At 35.3% G+C, this 21,612-nt stretch overlaps 1 long non-coding RNA gene across 1 annotated transcript; it reads left to right on the top strand.

Moving 5' to 3' along the window:
- The first annotated feature begins 3,092 nt into the window (after positions 1-3,092).
- LOC114135773 (uncharacterized) lies at positions 3,093-3,444 on the top strand. The gene is made up of 2 exons (XR_003593651.1): positions 3,093-3,231; positions 3,345-3,444. It is a non-coding gene; the product is annotated as an uncharacterized LOC114135773 (long non-coding RNA).
- The last annotated feature ends 18,168 nt before the right edge of the window (positions 3,445-21,612 follow it).

The following is a 21,612-nucleotide window of genomic DNA, read 5'->3' as shown; positions in this document are numbered from 1 at the left end:
GTAAATAATGTTTTAATAATAAAGTTTTTCTTGTACCAGTTATTATTTGGCACAACTGCTGAAATATAGTCATATAGGTATCTGATGTGTTTACTTGATGCAATCATCTCATTTGATGATATGTTTGTGGGTCAAAATAAAATTCCAACATAAATTAACACAATCTCACTAAGTTAAATAAATGACATTAAATGATGTTCCATCAATAGAAGATGTCCATAACAAATTATGCACATGACTTATAAAACTTATATCCAGTGGTGGGAAGTAACGAAGTACAAGTACTTTGTAACTGTACTTAAGTACAATTTTCGTGTATCTGTACTTTACACCGTGTTCCAAATTATTATGCAAGTGATATTTTCTCTGATTTTTTTAAATGGTCAATGCAAATGATGGTCAGTATAATTTTCCAAGTCATGAACTATTAGAGTATAAATCAAATTGCTGACAAATCAAATTCATCAGCAGAGATCCTTTCTCTTTCTCATATTGCTTGAAAACTGTGGCCTGCTTAATCATGTGGAACATCCTAGATTTCCTTTAATTGAGCTCATGAGACAGACTAATCAACCCAGCTCTCTGAAATTAATTATAGTGATTCAAAGAGCCCTGACACACAATACCATCTATAAATTTAATAGCACAACAAAAAATTTAATCTTTGACACTTAAATCCAATTTGCTCAATAATTTGGAAGATGGTGTATTTAAATAGATTTAATAATGGATACTTTCGATTTTTACTCCACTACATTTTACAGTAAGTATCTGTACTTTCTACTTCACTACATTTCTACAAAACATTTGCGTTACTCGTTACATCCAAGTCGCATTGCGCTTTTTTCTTTGTTCTTATAATGCTCTGCGTACACTGCATTAGCTATTATTATTATTTTTATTTAAAAAGATATAGATTTATTTAATTGGCGAATAAATAAAACAAGAACACAAGAAAGCAGAGCATGCTCATTGCTCTTTGTTTGTTTTCGTCACCTGTTTTCAGGATGAGAACAGTCACGGTGCTCCTGCTGCTTGGTTACTTATTGCTTGTTGGTCATTGGACAGTGCTCATAGTTGAGTGTTGTTTACCGTTAATGCCTTAATTGCCTTAATTGCTATGTTTAATAGTGCAGAGAGTTGTGGTTTCTGACATGGGCAATATGGGCAACCACCCAGGGAGTTATGTTTCAGGGATAGCAGGAGACCTCCACGGATTGTGGCACAGAGATGGAAACAAAGCAGAATGAAGAACAGTTTGAATTGATAATGATACTGGTAAAATTTATTTCAGCTCTAAGTATTTAATATCTAGGTTTTTTATGGGAAAGTGGATCTTTCAGATCAATTTGAGAAGCAATTTTGATAGGTACACTTAATTTTATTGAGTCATGTAGCACGGGGTGCTGGTCTTGGTCTTGACTTGGTCTCGGGAGGTGGTCTTGACTACAACACTGCTACTTGGCTCCTTGGCTGCATGTCCTCCCCCACCCACCGTCTTTCTATCCACTTTCTGTTGGATTTTTTTCAAAATAAATGCAACTAGGGGCATAAAAGTGAAGTTCATGCTATGTTAGGACAGGAGACGAGATGTTTCCGTCTGAAATTATGATGCATAGAATCACATATCTAAGTTTAAGCTATGTTACACAGAGTAAACACAATAAAAGCATGTATTGTCTATGGGATTGTTCGTTAAAATGGCACATTTCTGACATATTAAAATTAAATATGATAGGTACACTTAATGGTATTGTATTGGCGATTAGGTAATACATTCAGCAAGTAGTTTTACTTTTAATATTAAAGTATTTTTAAAAGCCAGTTCTTTTTTACTTTTACTCAAGTAAAAATGTGAATGTGGTACTTTTACTTTTACTAGAGTACATTTTTGTCTGTGTATTTGTACTTTCTCTACCACTGCTTATATCCTACATTTCTAGAAATTTAATCCAAAATGTAATCTCTGGAAAAATAATCCAGAGGAAAATATCTCCCATATGAGGGAATAAAATGCCACATTATTATAGGGAAGGTAATACTAGAAATACAGAATTAAGTTTTACAAGTACTCATTGCACAGATATTGCAAAGAAAATTTAAATCTGTTGCTCACTGATAGTGTAGTTGACGTTGTCAGCTGTCATTTACAGTAAGTTTATCTAAAATGCCCTTTAAGATTTTAAGTCTTAAAGGACATAACCTTTAGGGCTGTTAGGCCTGCAGTACTACCAAGTACATGTGACACACCTAAATATGATTTACTTTAAATTTTAAGAAACAACACATATAAAACCAGTTGTAAAATGTTGTTTTAGACATTTTTATATCTTCACAAGGAGGAAATCTAACTTCTTCATCACAACTTTTAGATAGCTTTTGTAGTATAATATAGCTGTCTAGTAAATAAATAATAAGATCTTAAGTCTATCTATGAGCATTTTTGAAAAATTTGCTCTTCACGGACTGTATAAGAGGTTACTGTTATTGGCTGCTAGTTTATTTTCATTGATCCAAAGTCAGACACACAGTTACAATGCCACTATATCCACTAGGAGAGTGCCCTCAAGGTTTTGTGTGTACCGGGAAGAAACATGCATGTTTAATCACAGACAAAACAACAGAAATCATAATCAATATTTCTGCTGAATCAGTCAATTCAATTTTTAAGAGATGGTTGTTTTTGTGTAAGCTAAGGCATACATAACAGAGACAACTCCTAAAATATAAATTGTTTCAAGCTGCTACCTTGCTTTATTTGTAAACATAAACATTATATACAACAAATTCTTTTGCAACTTATAGTCAGTATGTAACAAGGTAGCCATTCGCGGTAGGATTTTACAGTGACGATGAAGCGTTGAGGCAGAGTCAGGTGGAAAACAGCAGTGGTTTTATTCTTCACACAACATCAACCAACACTTCACAGGTGAAAACTGCAGTCTTAAATAGTCCCAGCTGTGACGGATCAAACCACCTTTAATTCACAGGGGAATCTCAATTCATCAATATCCACTTACTTAATTAAAATACCTTTTACTAAATATAAACATTTCTATTTACTTTTTATAAATATTTTATGTTTTATTACACCAAATGAAACACCACAAAACCCATAAACAATTCCCCCCCCCACACTTTTCAATGGCCTCTCCCGGAGACTATATATGGTGTCTGGACCCCCGGGGCAGTATTTGTCCAAACACCCTGGAGAGGACACAGAAAAGACAGGTGAGTCACTCTACATTAGCACTCCACACCCAACAGATTATGCACAACACATTTGCTCAGTTTTACCCACTAGTAGCTCATTGCTCCGAGTAACAATTATCCTCCCTCCACAGGCAACCACCTCACTCGTCAATGAGGAGCAGCTGTGCAGAGCCCAGAACAAAAGGCTACATGCTAATGTCTAAAAATACTCAATAAATACAATTAAAACTTCTTGTGTGCAAATTGTTACTGATGTGCAAATCTATGCTTAAAATGCAGTGCTAAATAAAGTGCTTGTTAATAAAGTGCAAAAATACTTTAAAAATGCAATACAGTGATTTCAGTAAAATAGTCCCAGTAATGAAGATCTCTTCATTACACAGTATAAAGAAACATGTTTCCTAGTGCGACTTTGCAAACTTCAGATTTTCAGACACTCTCAACAACAAACTACATAAAACCTTACCAATGTACGGAGGTAAAGGTGTCCATGTGACCATGACTTTATTTATTACACCTTATTCAAACATTCTGTATTATATACAAACAATGGGAGGCATCCAGGCCAACAAAAGAAATTGTGCTGTTATTGCTACATGACCTATGCCACTCTGTCAAGATGCACTCATCCAATACACATTGGATATTTTCAGCTCAGTACTCCCAAAGCATGGACAAGAATGATCAATAAGGCTCTGTTTTGCTGCTTCCCTTCACAAATGTCTCTTCTGCAGCTCTGGAATAGTTTGACATCCATAGACATTGAGGTAAACAAACCTAGAATGGGAGAGGCGAGTTTAAGAAGCCCGTCGGGGGACCTTAAAAATATTTATCTGTAAGTTCAGTTTTCTCCATTCCGTTGTAAACTGTTTTTGATCTCATGACAAAGCAAAATTTTTCTTGGACATTTTGTTTCTTTGTATGTATACAAATTTGTACACTACTGGGTCTAATCTTTTTAGGATGATGTCATTGTTCATTTATGGCGTTTTTAAATATTTATGTTCTGTCTGCATAGATGTCCTTGACTGTGTGACTTGAAACATTAGTCATTCTAGTTTTTGATTCTTTGCTAAAACTGTGTTTTTGGTAAAGCTTTATGAAACACTGCAAAATGGACTTTTGCATTTGGTGAATACCGTTGTTTTGCAAGAATAAGCAAATAATAAGTAGACTTTTGAGAAGTTAGCATCCCTCATGGGTACAGCATTGGAAACTCTTCTTTTCAAGACCTGAAGTTGCTGCATGCAGAAGGAAGAACTGAATTATGGTAAAAATGGATAAGGGCAAAAACACCTGTCAGAATTTCTTTAATTGAGCTGTGAAAAAAAAAGGTTGTACTTTACAATAGTGCAGATTTGCTTCTGCAATATGAACAGCAGAGAGAGGGAGAGGAACAGACATCTTACATTACAGATACATTTGTTTCAAATTTATTTTCTAGTTACAAATGTCTCAATGAAATTATTGTTTTTTTGTTAAGAGAACTCTGGGTACAAAGACAATGGTACATACAATGAACACAAACACTGGAACATTGGTCTGTGGTTTCAACATTTCTGTGTAATGTTCTTTCCTCATGACGCTATCTACATATTTTGTGAAATGCACCAGCTCTCCTGCAGCAAAACACTCACCAAAATGTATTACTTGTATTGGTTGTGTTTTTGTTGTTGTTTAGACCTATGACTTCTGTTTATCTGCTTCAGTTGTTTTTTTAATGTCCCTATACATTTCTGATGTGTACCTACAGCATGTGTACTGCATATTTAGCTGATTAATCAAGTGACTTCTTTATATGGTCAAATTTCAGGATTTGATCAAATGAATAGATTGTCCTTAAATTTTAAATTAAATTTTCGAACTGCAGGCACTAAAAGAAAAGTCTCTGACATATTTTCCAGTAATAAAAGTTATGTTTTTACTTGGTGATTTCAAAATGTATTTGTTTGTATCTTTTACATCCAGAACTATACTTAATAAATATTATGGTCAGTGTCACAATAGCTAGTTACTGTAGCTTTCATCAGTAAAAAAAACAATGCAACTCATTCACAAAAATATTTTATGCATTCTGGAGTTGTCAGAATCCTCAAGATGTCTATTTTTATGACAACAAATTGCATGTTTTGATTTATCTAATGAGAAATGTATTTTCCATGAATATATTTGTGGAAAAAAACACAAGTTTGTTGGACTTTGCCTTGTAGGCTTGTCTGGACAACGATTGGCTGGTCTGCCTGTCAATCATGGTCAACGCCAACCTATCAACCTACCTATATGTGTTGGAACTTTCTAGAGTGTGGCAGAACATGTGTTTTTTGTAGTAGCTTGCAGTAGTTCAATAGTTTAGCAAGTGTATTATCAAAAGGAGTAATAAGTGTGATATTTGCTGATCATTTTTGTTTCGTTGCATCAAGAATTGTAAGTTGAGCAACAATAAAAGGACGCCACATATTTAAACGGATGCCTGCAGTTTTTTCTGATACAAATCACCACGCCCTTTAGTTCAATATTTTTGACTACAACTGCATAGTCTTCTTTCACAGATTCACTCAGAACAAACCTAGCAGAGTGTCCATATTTTCCAAATTCTGTCTCTAAATTTGAAGAGTGAGGCAAGAGCAAATTCATGGCAGTTAGCTCATCTTTTTGAACAATTTGCAAGTCTGTTTTTGTAACTCAGACTTTAATGCATGCTAAAGCAGACTTCTAGATTATCATCATAATCCAATATTGTTCACGATCCCATGTGGAGTTGTGCAACAGAAAGAACAACAATTCCATATTGTGAATTGGCAGAGTACAATGCGAGCGTACTGTGGTCTGTAGAGGACTATAAAGTAATTTGTTTAGGAACAGCCTAGGCAGCTCCAGGGTATGGAACAAATATGTGTTTGAAGCTTTTCCATTGCAGTGCTTGAGACTGAAATCTGGCATTGTGGGTTTTGAAAATACACCAAAGCAGAAATATTCAAAGATGAAGGAATATGCTTTTTCTCACTTGAAACTGCAAAAAATATTTTCATTATCAAAATATGGTAGTATTGGAGTGATAGCTTTTTTTCTATTTGTTTTTATGTTTAAAAGGACATAGATTATTTTTTTTCTATTATTTTGAGTTCCACAGGGTATCTACCATGATCCAAACAAACAATTCTTCTTTTTGAAGCAATTTTCTATCTAGCATTTTTTTTTTTTTTTGATTGAAGGGCTCACAAAAGAAGAAGTAAATAAATAAAATATTTCCAACTGACAGATGTTGCTGGCATAACTCAGTGGGAAAAAGGGGAAAGTGGTAGTTCCACCATAGAAAGGGGGAGGCTTTCTGGAAGGCTGAGTGTGCATATTTGTCAGTGTGGAAATTGAGAGCCAGACAGCTGGGAAGTTTTTGTTGCCAGCTTTGGATTTGTGTATGTGCATGCACACTGTATTCTTCCAAGCAATGTTTGCAATGTAGTTGATCATGCATTTCATAATCATTAGGTGAGGCTCTGGTAGGGGCACTGGCCTCTCACAGGAGAGTTGCAGTTGTTTATCTGCTTGCGCTCCTGCAGACAGCTGTAAATAAATGAAGAAATAGTAGCTCCTGAGGGTATATGGGGACACTTGTGCTGGGATTTGCTGACTAGTTTTGTCATGGTAGACTTGGTATAGCGTTTTTTCTCTCCCCTAACTTTTGTCCTCTTTGTGTCCGTGTTTCATTTATTCATTCATCATGCCACGACCACTTCCTACATTAATTCCTGTCATGGTAATAGAGTTTTTCCTGATTAATCATTCACCCATTTTAATCTACAGCCACTACTGCAGCGGCACCCCACTTATTTAATTGAGAAACGATCCCAAAGAAAAACTCAGCATAGCAAATGTCTTTCTCTGGGACAGTTACAATACAGGTAGCATCCATCTTTGGAGAAGTACAGGTTGTACTAAGCGATCTGGTAAAGTGTGAAGTGCAAACATGTTTCATACAACACTGGACATGGTCTTCCTACATGGAAGGGAATTTAACTAAGATGTTACATTTGTACAATTCATTGCTGCATTAAAGAGTAAAATAATGTCCAATTTAAACTAAAAAGGGAAGTACCAAGAGAGTTGTGTGATCAAACTTGACATTTACACTAAACAATAAATGTTTAAGAAAGCCATGAACAGATTCTTTACTGAGCACAAAGACATACCAACTACATCTGCACCGGAACAAAATGCAATTCTTCCTCCGACTCACTGAAAGGAGGTGGAGTTGATGAGGATGTCTCTGGTATGGAAAAACAGAAAACCCTCATTCAGTTTTAGCTCCCACATTTCAGTTAAGCTTTGCATATTCCTAATCCTTATTGTCTACAATTAATGAGTTTCTCTCATATTGAGAAACATTTAAATGGAGATTTCTGGTATGGAGACTGCAATTATGGAGGAAGCTAAGGGATATGAGTCCCTAATTATATGCTATCATTATTGCCTTGGCTACTTCTACAGTAGACTTAATATGCTAGGGTGGAAAGAGGAGCATGAAATATTATGCAATACACTGGCTGTATGGGCACGAATAATAGAAGTATTCGAGACAAAAACTGCACAAAGTCTTGAAAAAAGTCTTTTGTTTCGATTTACATTGTTGCATAATTGTTTGCCACTGCATTTTAACTTTCAATATATCATATTAATATTCCAATAGTTTCAAGTTACTCAGCGATAAGCAACAGTCAAATGTGCATAAACCATTTTGTTACTTGCAATCAACAATTTCATTTGAGCATTTATTTTCTTAGCAAGATATTATCAGAAGGAGAGAATATGATGTAAAGGGTAACGCTGTTGTTATGTACTATTTAACTAAATCTATCGGATAATCTCTGTTAATTGCATAATAAAATAAGTGTGCTATTTCTGATATTCCCAACCATTTTTCAAGCAGCCCCATGCCTGTGAATATTGCAGCCCACCATTGCAGTCAATTTAGTAATGTATTATTCATATCACAGAAACATTCAAAAAAATAAAATAAAAACAAGACTGATCTGTGAAAAGAATGAAAGTTATATGAAATGAAGCATAAAGATTTTGCCTTGAGGTTATTTTGTAATTGAGTCATTGAACAATTGTTTCAGCCATGATGTAATGTAAAAATCAGACAGAAAAACGCTGAATCAAAGAAAATGTGCTATGGCAAAAGTGATTTGGGGCCACAACAGTGCTGCACAAAACACAATATTTAATTGTATAGATATTTGATATTGCTGCATCAACCTCTCAAACATGAAAGCAATCTATGTGCTGTGGTGACAATTGCTAGTGTTCTCTTACCAACCTCTAAGGTCTCAATGGAACAATTGAATTTGTACTGAAACTGAATTAAACTATGGTGAAATTTAGTTATTAATTAGACTAAATTCTGAAGACAATTAATAGCACAGAATTAGTCAATTAGAGCATGGGGCTATAAATATAAATATGTGTCAAACTTCTTAATTGCTCTTGTAAAAATGAAAGATAAATATTGATTTTTTTTTCTTTCATCCTAAAATGATTTTCTGAAATAATTAAATGAAGTATATTGAAGATTGTGGAAATGTGACCAGATCTAAAAATGTGCAAGTGTCATTAATCTGTTTGGGACATACTGTAGGTGAAAATACAATTAGGTTTTTAAATTTTCCTAAAAAATATATTAATGTAGTGTCTGACTCTTTAGAACTTTATATTATTTATCATCTTGCCTACAAAGTTGAATGTATCATCCCATTGTTTGCTAATTATTCAAATGCTTTGGTCACAGCCATATTCTTTATATGTTTTTCTTTTCTCACTGTGTTTAGCTATACTTTACTAGCAAATGTGCTATTTCCTGTTTGGGTAACCTCTTATTCTAAACATCTGTACATGGTCCTCTATTCCTCTCATTGTTCTCAACCAAGGTTTTGAAATTAAAAATAAATTATTTCAAGGGTTTGTCTGTTCTGCACTAATTTATTCGTAGCTGTGGTCAGGGTTCTAGTAATTGTTATTTTACTAATTTTAAGAAATAGAGAGCTGACAAAATCTGAAAGCAATCTTTTGGTAATAATAGGTGAGCCTACAAGGGGGTTGACAAGAGTCCCTATGTGCCATATAAATGAGGGAAATAGCAGCTGTTGGTTGCCCTTTAATAGACCAATAACATTCAAATCAGGTGTTTACTGCCAGTCATATTCATGCACAAAGAAAGACTGCTGAAATGTAGGCTATGATTTGCAGAGAAATGAAGCCCCTCCATGGGCACTTTTAACTTCAATGTCATCCACGAACAGATTTCCCTCAAGGCTTAACTGATTTTGTAAATGGTGCAGTTTGGCCCTTTTGTACTGCATACAATGTGCCTTTGAAAAAAATGAAAAATTCTACTCCCTTTTATCCTGTATTCCACCACTTTTCTCACCTGGGGAAACGTATTACTTGCATGATAAGAAGAATATTGAAAGAGAATCCGGATGGATTCAGTTTTTAAGCACATTTCTCCTCTCTCTTTTCAGTGCAATAGACAAGCACAGACTGAAATGTGTTAAAACTGAAGAGATTACATTTGTATTATGTAAAAATCACTTTTTGGTGATTTACTAAACAATACACAATACTAAATCAAATATTCACCTTTATTCATCTGGATATCATGACGTGATTAAGCTCGTAGGTCCAGTCTCTATGGAATCTAAATTCCATAACATATAATCACAGATGTAGAACAGGAGTCCAAGTTGTAATATTATCAACAGAAGCTTCAGAGCATAAGATGTAAAAAAAGTGTTCATCCATTGTCTACAACCTCTTGTCCTGAAGATAGGGGGGGGCTAATCCCTATCTCCAGTGGTCTAGGTGGGCCACACCCTGGGCAAGTAGCCAGTCCATCTACAGGGCGACACAGAGAGAACTTGCAAATATGCAGACACACTCTCATACTTTGGGGCAAATTTGAGATAACAGTTAACCTAACAGTCATGCTTTTGGACTGTGGGAGGAAGCCAGAATACCAGGGGAGAATCCATGCATGCCTGAGGAGTACAAGCAACATCCATTCAGAAAGACCAGAGTTTGAACCCTTTTGTTTGCATGGCAACAGTGATACTAATTTTGCCACCATGCTATCCAAAATATGTCCATGTCATAACAAAAACCAATTAGATCCAAGATAAATTCCCCAAGGTGTGATTTCCATTTTCATGTAGCTGTACAATGCAATTATACCACAATTCTCACATCAGATCTGAAATTAGAAATACTCTGTATGTCGGACCCTGCATAATCAGCGCATTCCATCTACACATCTACACAGACTCTCACTCATAGTTGCCAGGTATGGTGTCCTAGATGAATGGTAGACCTTTCCCCTGACAGGCATGTGGTGATCTAACCAGGGTCACACAGCCAGAGCCAAAGGATTACCGGTAGTTGAAAGCTGCTTTTCCATCCCTGCTACTTTCAAACTCTGGGAAGTCATCCAGAACACAAGGACGCAGGATCAAAAGAGCAGAGGGTCCTTGCTAATTAGTTGGTGGTAATCCAGTTAATGCACCACAAACTATTGACCCACTCTGTCACATTAGTGATAGGCTGACCAAAAGCAAAAATAAAAGGATGTGGCAGTCTAAGAGATGAAAACTAGAGGGAAGTATGACAAGACTTGCAAGGAGAAGATGAGAGAGGGGATATAGAGTCCCATCATGAACAGTGAATGTTCTGTGTGTGCTGTTTCTTTTTCTCTTAGAGAATGGCATGAGTAGGTGTGCACTAATGTAAACTGTGAATGCAAAGTCACAGCAACCCTTTCTCCTCACTAACAATCTTCTAGCAGACTGTTGCAAAATCCATTTCAGTGCCTCCTCTTGCAGTCTACATGTGTTCAGATAACAAAGAGATTAAGCACTATCAAATCTATCCGAAGGGAAAAGCAAACATTCAGAGTATGGATCTTAATTTGATTGTTTTATTGTTATACTAGTGATATAGCATAGATCAGAAGTGAGAACACTTATGTGCATTGGTTCACTTATTTTCAAAATCTATTTTATCCTGTTAAGGCTTGTGGGAGTAGTGTGGGGGTGACTGGAATATCCTTACTCTTATTCATTCAGGATATAATCAAACTGGGGATACACCTTGAAAAGATTGGCAAGATATTTATTATAACAAGACTGTATTCTCACACTCAGAGATTTGAAATAACAATTTAATGGTACATTTATGTTTTTAGTTTGTGAAGAGGCAACAATATTAAAGGAATTTAGAGGAAATGCATCCAAAGTTTACTCAAAACATGATTAAAACTGGGCACAGCCGTGGCACAGAAACAAAGACACATCTTATGTGGTGGTCACAGGTTTGAATCCTGGCCTCCTGGCATTAGTTAAATATATTCCCCCTGTCTCACAACCTTCTTTTATGTCTCCTCACTGGTAAGTAAAGGCCTGTATAACCAAAACAATTATTTAAACCAGGAAATCTTTGACTTTCCAACTTTTCTTCTTCATTGTATACCTACATAAATTGGCAGGAAGTCCTTCCACATTATTATAAAAAAAATGCGTTTTATGTAGAAGTCTGAATAAATGGTGTGCAATGTACTTTTAACCATGACTACCACCATTATGTTTGCAGTTAGGCTAAGAAATATTAAAAACTAACACCAAGACAATCATTTTGACAGACAGATGGAATCACCAATGTTGCTGTGAAAAAGGCTTTGAAGCAACAAAGGAATACAAAGGACCTGTGATTAGTTGAAAACTTAGAGCTGCGACATCTTTCATATATAAATGCATTGCATTGCGAGTTTGATTTTAAAAAGAACACATGGTCTATTATTTATATTTAGCGTAATTGGAACATTGTTTAAAAAAAAACAAACAAAAACTACTCGAAAGGACTTGAAATTCCAAGCTCCCGACTTGAGATTTGACTCGACTTTTGCCTGTCTTGACTGGACCATCTTTACTTGAGACTTGACTTGGACTTGAGAACAAAGACTTGCGACTTACTTGAGACTTGCAAAACAGTGACTTGGTCCCACCTCTACTATGTAGTTATGTCTATTGAGTAAGAATAGGTTATTATACAGAGGTTTTCATGAGAGAAGACGAGATAAGTTTTAAATACCTCTAGTTAGAAGTGCTTTTGTTATATTGATTTGAGTAGCCTTGATGGGCCTATTTTTTTGTATTACCCCCATAATCTGCAGCTGAGCTTGGTTATTGCACAACATATCTAAGATTTATTTTATCTGAGGTTCAACATATATGGCACCTAAGATTTATTTTAGCTGAGGTTCAGCATGTTTGGCATCTAAGATTTATTTTATCTGAGGTTCAACATATTTGGCCTGAACTTAATCCAAGGTATCACAGTAAATACTAAGTCCTGAGAGTGAACCAAAGAATGGTGGGAGCAAGAAAGGTTTGGAAGAGGTCACACTTGGATATGACAAGACACTGGCTGACAAAATGACTCTTCTCTTCCAGAGGTCAAAGTCACACAAATTTCTCAATAAGATAAAAAGAAAGTGATGACCTGGTCACATACAGTATTTCTCAAAGTTAATAAAACACCTCTGGGGTATCTGAGAGATGACTGATACAACCCCTCTAACACAGAGTTCCTGAAAATAAAACGTTGTTAAATAGAAAAAAGGGTCTCCTTGATCTATAGATTTATACATTTGGAGTCATATAGGAAATGATCTGAAAATACAACATATTTCCATTTCAGTGGTAAAAACATGAATTTACTGTAAGGTATATAAAACTCACTCAGTGTGGTGCTAATACAAGATTATACCTAAACAGGCAATTAATATTTGATTTATACTGTACTTTTTTTTTTAAACTCCTCCCGTGGAGCTACTCATCTTCTTTAAAAAAATAACAATGTACTTTGCTGCTGCGTTACTTTTTAACACAAAGTGTTGGTGGAGGGGTTGTTGCAAATAGTTCCTGCAGACAATCCCACCATTCTGGTGACTTTTGAGCAAGAAGCAGGATGCACTCTAACCACATTGTCCATCACATAGCAACACATGGATACCCATGACAGGCAACCATTCAGAATGAAATATACTCTTTCCAAATAGAAACGTTATGGACAAGATTTGAACTCAGTACTTTATTGCTAAGAGGCAATAGTGCAAACAACTGTTCATTCATGATGTGCTTCTTTAGTTCCAAAGATACATTTAAATATCCATCTGTCCATTTTCTTACACCCTTGTCCGTAGTGGGGTCAGGAGGTGCTGGTGCCTATCTCCAGCTAACGTTCCGGGCGAGAGGCGGGGTACACCCTGGACAGGTCGCCAGTCTGTCACAGGGCAACACAGAGACAGACAGGACAAACAACCATGCACACACACACTCACACCAATTTAGAAAGACCAATCAAACTGACGGTCATGTTTTTGGACATTTAAATATTTGAACTTAATTCCCAAGAAGACACTAACTACATATCATTTATTTAGAAGTTTTGAAAGGAACAGAGCTTCTACACCAAAATAATGATAATAAAAAAACTACTGCCAATAATAATAATAATAATAATAATAATACTCATTTCTGCCACCTATTTTGGACCTCGCCAAGTTTGAATATATCTCATTAAGTAGAATATTCAAATTTTCAGGAGACAATTACATCATACACCCAGAGCGATTCTGCCTTCTTAGCACCACGTCTCTGGAATTTCAGCTATAAAGTTGTGACACATTCACATGTGGTGCTAGCTGCTTTGTTCCAGTAGAGCTTTTGCAATTAAACTTCATAATTCAGTTTATAAAGACTCATAACACAAAAATGTGAGCCAGGTCAACCTCAGCAGAGTTAACTTCTGAGTATCTTGGCAATTGCAATGATATTTCAAGTCATGTATCAGTCACGTAATACATACATCAGCAGACCTATTTATGTCTGGTTCATTTCTCACCTATCAGCCATTTCCCTCTACTAAAACAACCTCTACTCCCCGTGTCTAGAACCAGGCTTGGCAGGTCACTTCTATGGCTTAAGAAATACAAAAACATTTAAAACCCAAGACACAATTGAAATTACAAAGGTATGACAAAAATACTTTGGTGTGGTGTGCAAAAGTGTAATGTCACTGGTACTAAAAGTCCAAATTTTGGTCAAGCAAATTGTGGTTGCATGAAATACAGGGTTAATAATATTTTCATTTAATGAATAAAAAGTGAGCCATAATTTTACTTGGGCACATACCTACTCTTTGCTGCCCTTGAAAGTGTGCAAAAACTGGAGAGATTTAATTTATTTTAATTTTGTTTAGCATACCATCAGGAGTGTCATGTTTGAAAACGTTGTGTCTCACCTGGACATTTCCCTCACACTTTTTTCAGATCATTAACATGTCTGCTAAAGTCATCCTTTGGTTTCACAAAACTGGACAAGTCAGTCTTCTAATTCATATTTATTTACTGGTAACAAAATTGACAGACAACATCATTTACTCTAAAAACACCACAATAATTATAATGAAGAAACAAGCAAACTACTGTACAGTTTTTGCTTCTAACAACCAGAGTTAAATGACTATGTGATTTTTAATAGTATTACACCTTATTTTAAAAAAAAGGAAAATTAAAAAAAATATCTTATGACTATTCTATTATTATTGTACTTTTAATATATTGAAGAGGTTGGTATTTTTCTTTTAAACTGATGTATGCAAACCTGAACTTGGGGTACTATTTTGATTTGCCATGGCATAATGGGTTATTTAGTGGAAGCTTAGTGTGCATCAATCATTCAAACTGGAAATAACGATGTCATTTTTACCCTGGTTCACTCTGAATGTTGTATCTATATTCAAAAGGAATGTGTGGGTGTGTATAAAATTTTGGTTGGTAATGACAAGTTTAAGCACTACCCCTTGTGCAGTATATGCTCTATTCCCTTCTGTTCACTGCATCCATGATTTCTGAAAAAACACCACGCATGTAAAGAAAAAGAATACAGGGTAAGACAAAAAAACAAGACAGAAGTATCAACTTAAATGTTTTCTTTAGTTCATCAACTTCTCATTGTTCTGATAGGTCTTCATCAGTTGCGCTGATGATTTGTATTAATTTGGTCTGACAGAATGGTGGTTTCCTCTCTTGTCCATCTCTCATGTCTGGGGTATGACCAGAGTGGCAGAGCAGCAGTGAGCATTTGTCAGCACAGATTGACTTTGTTGCCCCATGAGGTGCAGATATGCTGCACCTGACAGGCCGCTGGCTGTGGGCAGTTTGCTTGCCTTGTTAAGTCTGACACTGACAAGGAGTGACTGGGTGAAAACTGACACAAAGCAAAATCCACAGCCACAGCAAATATTTGATAATGTGCTTTTTCCCAGATTAAACATAGAAGCCGATCTTGACTTTTGTGTAACACCTGATCATCAAAGTTTACTTCTCTTTATGTATCTTCTGTGTGCGTCAATCTTTCCAACAATATTTATACAGTTATCATACAAAGTGAAATACTAATGGTATTGCTCACGAAATAGAAAAAAAAATGCCTGTAGTTTTCTTAAAGAAGTAAACTTCCATAGGCCCAGTCTGATTAAAACTTTTTAACCCTGACAATATAAATGTGCAAAAGTATTATACAAACTACTAGTTCACACACAGAATATGAAATAAAATATATTCTGTTGATATAGTTTTTCAGACAACCCTAAACTGAACAACCCCATTATTTTTATATCAATCATACGGTCAAAATAAGTCTTCCTGATTTTCAGATACACTATTGAGTGTGTCCCTGCTGCCACTTCATTGGAAACGGTGTACACATCATGCCTATATGGTGAACCGAAATCTTCACTGTGGGATGAATGGTACGCACACTAACTGACACCGACTAAATGCAAATCAAACATTGGGATTAGGGAAACCAACTAAACACAGTGAACACAGGGAACATGGTCAAACACCAAGATAATCAAAATACATAAATCTAAGAATGAACAGCAACACCTAAGCATCCCACCAAAAAGAGGTTAATGTGTTTGGCTGACCTCCAAAATCCCATACAACTGAGCTGATGACAACTAATGCCAGTCGACATGGAGCCCACCCAATATCATATCTTTACTTGGATGTAAGACAACAAAGGTAATTGTGCACATACGATTTGTTTTAAAAAATTGAAAAGAGAAAAGAAAACGCAATATATTGAATGAAAAATGATCAAACTGCATGGAAACACAAGTCTGCTATATTACAAGCAGTCATGAACAGAAGAAATGACAGAGAAACTATAGAAGCTAAGTACTATATGTTTTCTCTCTGAATTTGGGTGGTTTCAGTAAGGGTATGGGACTGTAATGAAAAGAACTTTTTTCCTAATAGAGATTAGATTTCTGTTTTATCTAGCTGCCACATCAAGGATCCTTTAGTTCCAGTCTGAATGGTGTCTCATTGAGGTCCATTATGTGGTTGATCGACCATGTTAATTTAAACTGCATGCCATCAGTTAGCTGGTGTAATTCTAACAGACTACAATAAAAATGGAGATAATCTTTGATTTTTTTTCTCTTAAGATTAAAAGAAAGCAACTGTGCTTTAAATTTGTAATTTGGAAATAGCTTTACATTAAAGTGTTGCAGTGATACAATTACATTTTAGAGGGTGTTTACATTTACATGATGACCTTATGTTAGACAGTTTGTTTCCATGCCCTCCAGCCACCCTCACCTCACCTACCAATTCTCCCCACCTTTTTTCCCCTTTTCCTGCATGGCAGGCTTGCTGAAAGTGGCTTTTAGTGCAATTACATGGGTTTCTACACATCAATTAGCAATCCAATTAAATCTTGATGTGATGAATGGCATTGAATAGAAGTGGATGAACTACTGATCTTGCTAATAATGATCTTGCCGATTACGTTGATCATTCACTGGCTAAGCAGACAGATGTGGCAAGGTCATCAATTAACACACAGTTAGAGCAGTATAGGAAAGATGCAAAAGCTGACATACAATTTCAACATTCTCCATTGTTTTATAAACAACCTGTTATATTTTTGTATATGATGTAATATTAATGGCCATTTTTATATGAGGACCAACACACTTCCTTAGCTCTGATAAGTCCTAATATGTTAACCCCTCCATGACAGGTAAATGAATAATAAGCTTCCAGCAAGTCTCTGAGTTGATTAAATTAAAATTAATGTGCTTTAGTGCTTTTTTAGCATCTTAGTCCAAATATGTTCTGCAGCTCATTTGTCATTTTATGCTTGGTGAAGTACTCTTCTTGTGTTTGTGCATTTAAAATGTGCAATATGTTATTTGCTTGTCACTCTCACGTGTTATTCATTGTGCACACAATTCAACATTAGCATGCTACTGCTCCAACTTACCATATTTACTTGCTAACTAACCAATAATAAGTCAAAAAATAATTCTCAAAACCTTTCCACCTTGACCAGCTATCATTTACAACTTAGAACAATACATAATTTAATATATATTTTCTGGAAGTGGGAAAGTCGAACAAAAAGGACAAACGCATTATTATTCTCATTCATGAGCAAAAAAACTAGAGTTGTCTCAACCTTTTCCCCTTGTAACACCTTTAGAGCGGTGAGCACCTTGCTAATATTTGATGGTTCATGCATACTTGGTTATTCCGGGCCACTGGTTAATTCTACTTGGGTCAGTGACTTTAATGAATTAGGTTTAATTCCTTTTCACAATTTTGTTTTCCACTCCATCAAGATCTGATTAGATATTTTAGGATGACACTCCATACAAAGCATGGTCTTGAGAATTAAATACTTTGAACATAGGGCGACACAGTATGTTGTCAGATGCCACATTCAAACAATATAGGATTTTAAATATAAACCATAGCAAAAATATAATTTTCTTTTGATATTTTTTTTCATTGTATAATGAAATACAATATAACATTGTATTTCAATTGAAAACTTTAATTGCACCACCACTATGCTAAAAAGAAAAACAAAATAACTCACTTGAGATATCATCAACATCGTACCATTTCCAACAACATACCATTTTTGGATCAGTAGCACCATATTGGTTTTGTAAGATATTTTCTTGAAGCCTTAACTGATTTTTCATCTGACTACACAGAAGAGGAAGAGCAAAGAAATGCAAAGAATCCAGTTGTTTCTCACAAAGAATAAACTGCTGTATTTGTTTCCTTCTTGTCTTTGACACATTTATTATCCAAACAGGAAAAAAAGAGAAATACACTGTACAATAATTCTTGCATTTATCTGCTGCTCACATTCTGAGCCATGTTTTTTTCCTATCAGTTGTGTTTGTGTTTGGCATGTTTCTTTGAACAGCAATCTTTTGTTGCTGTCAGCATGCACAACCAGTCACAAACACATAAGCTGCATGTGGGCATTGGTGGAGAATTCTTTAGCACTCTAATGAGCAGGTGCAGATGACCATGAAAGAGTGACCTGGGATATCAGATCAGTGTAACTTCAAATAAATTTTTTTTTAACTCTGAGACACTGAAAACAGCCAACGAGATTTAGAAATATTAACACTGGCTGATTAAAATAGAATGATGACCTATGTCACCGTGCTCTTTAAGACTACAGCACTTCATGTTTCTGTCAATCATGTCCAATGACAATTGCAAAACAACCTGCTTCCCAATAAGGCCACCATTTTGAAAGGTTGTCATATTTTTATAGTGCACATTTGTAAAAGAAACATTTCTTTTACAAAAGAAAGCTAACATGCATTTAAAGTTTCAGTCTAGTTGCATTGGAACAAGCGATAGCCACCCTTTTAAATATGCGATGAAGAATATCAAAATACTTTAAGCCTATTTGATGAGAGTGATGGTATTTGAAAGTCATGTCTATGGGAGGGGTGGGAGTGTGGGGGCATGAGCTCCCATATCTGATCAGTTTTTTTTTTTTTTTTGTATATTCAATACTGATTAACAGTGTGTACACCCCTGTTAATGTGACATGAGACAATGAATTAGCATTTCTGGAGATTTCCCTTTCCAAAATATAATCTGACTTTTATTCTGTATTATCCAAATACCAAATTAGAGTTTTAAAGAGGGAAATGTAAAAAGCCAAAAAAATCTAATCAGGTTACAAAGCATAAGCAACATTTACTTACTTTAGCAAACACAATCACTTGAGGTTATAAATTAGCTTCTCATTATACAAAAAAAAAAAACATGGTCAGGAGGAAGCCAAAAAGATTCTGAAGCATTATTTATATATCATGTTGCAAATAAATAAGATGGGACACTTCACAAGAAAAACCTCAACATTTCATAATGGTCTGGTCTAATGAAAAGTAACTCGAGGTTTTTGGCCTCAGTTGCTGAACACTGAGCATCACCTAAAGAACATCATGTCCACAGTAAAAAAAGGTTCACAATAACTTGCAGCCATTTAAATAGGAGTAAGTAGATTTTTGGAAAGTCTCTGTGGGTATTTGAAGTACAGACTATTAGCTTGTTTGAAGTTGTTTAAATTTAAGGTCTTGTTTGCTACATAAATATGCCATCACAATGTACTTCAATAAAAGTCCTGAAATTTTTCATGTGATTCCTGAGAATAACTTTCTCATAGAGGCAAATTTCATGTTTGATGTTTTTTTTTATGTGTTTCATGTCTGAATGTTTGAATTTTAAAAAAAGAGACTACCAGCTTTCAATAATCACCACCTAGTATTTGAGATCCTGTTGAAATATTTTGAAAAGACACTCAGTGATTAAATGTGATCCAAAGTAAGAAGTAGGCATTAATTAAAATCACATGAATTAGGTGATTGTTGTATTACATTTTCTGCTTGTGGCTCATTCTATAAAGGTCCACTCTGGATAATTTTTAAGAGTAAAAAATATAACTTCATACAAAGAGAGGCAGGAATCATCTTGGCTTGTTTTCAAGGGCAAATGCACAGAGCAGAATTCAAAAGCAGTGGGTGGATGTGTGACTGCTTTTGCAGAGTGCTAGAACATTTTCAAAGGAATAAAAGACAGAAGCCAAGTGTTTGTATTGTCTACAAGGATTCATGCATCTAAATCGAACCCTGGTAAAAAATATATATATTTAAGAGTTGAAGGGTACGCAGAATAGTAGCTTTAACCTGCTAAAAGTTATTGGATTTCCATTCTTATAGAGTTCCTTTTATTCCTTTGACCTATAATCCTAAATTCATTCAGCTTCTAATGCGTCATGAGGTGGTAAAATAATAAATGTTGCATTACCTTGTATCTTGTTTTACTTTTGTAACACCTCCTGGTAACAAATCTTAAAGTTCTTTTTTTCTTATTATTTTATTGTTGGACGGTTGGCGAAGTGTCTTCCTGTAGACTTTTAGAATTATTGCAGAAGAACATCTAGTCCGTTCTTGTAGGGCATAACTATGATACATGTACAAGTTTGTAGCTATTATTATTTGAAGATTTTTTTCCCCCTAATTTTTGTTGTTTTATATTCTCTTTTGTCACTGGTAGGTAGTTTCTTTATTTTTTCATGATTTTATTACATAAAAATATGCACATATCACCAACAATTTTATTACCTTTTGTATCTCTGGAGAAGCTCAGATATAACGTGCCTGTACTGCTGCTTTATATTTTAAATATGTGGTTTTGTCCTCGGTGTAAAGTTTAGATTTTTCTTTCTGCAGGGAGATCGGGTTAGAAACATCTGTGTTGGTGCTCTTACACTGAAGTATGCATGTTGGGGTGTGTAGACCATCCACCAGGGACACTGCAGCTCCCTTTAGCATTATGTTTGAAAATGTTACTTGGCCCCAGTTGCATGCTAATACCCTTCATTTATTCTGGATCTGAACATGCATGCAGACATATAGTATTCACAATGAGAATCATTCAAAATGAAGTCAAAATTTACAGGTAAAATGCAAATAATCAAAAAAAGACTTTGTCCATCAGCCTTTGCTCCGTAAACAATCCTATAATTTACCCATAGTTTTTGATTTGTATTACATCTCTGTCTACCTCAAATAAAGTCAACACAAACTGTTGCTGAAAGCTAGAGGCATCCATCTTCTATGAAAAAGACACACAAGTCAGGATCCTCTCCAAGTCCCTTTGGGATTGGCCTTTTGTGTAAACATTAAACACATAACAAATTCTGATCAATAAGTTGTATATGGCATGTTTGAATAACTTACTTTATGAACATTTTTCTTTGATTGTGATAGTGCCATATTGGTGTTTGTGTATACATACGCAACTCCAAGATTACAGGAAGATGGCTCCAAGGGATGAAGTCCTTAGTGAATGTCTCAGACAATGTAAACTGGAATAGAAGGATTTGAAGGAACCGTCATGGGAGGGAAAATCTTGCTTGTCATTCATCACACACAAATAGCAGAAGTGGTATTGCA

The sequence above is a fragment of the Xiphophorus couchianus genome, chromosome 20, assembly GCF_001444195.1.
Source record: "Xiphophorus couchianus chromosome 20, X_couchianus-1.0, whole genome shotgun sequence".
NCBI lineage: Eukaryota > Metazoa > Chordata > Actinopteri > Cyprinodontiformes > Poeciliidae > Xiphophorus > Xiphophorus couchianus.
This window is presented reverse-complemented; position numbering and strand designations above follow the sequence as displayed.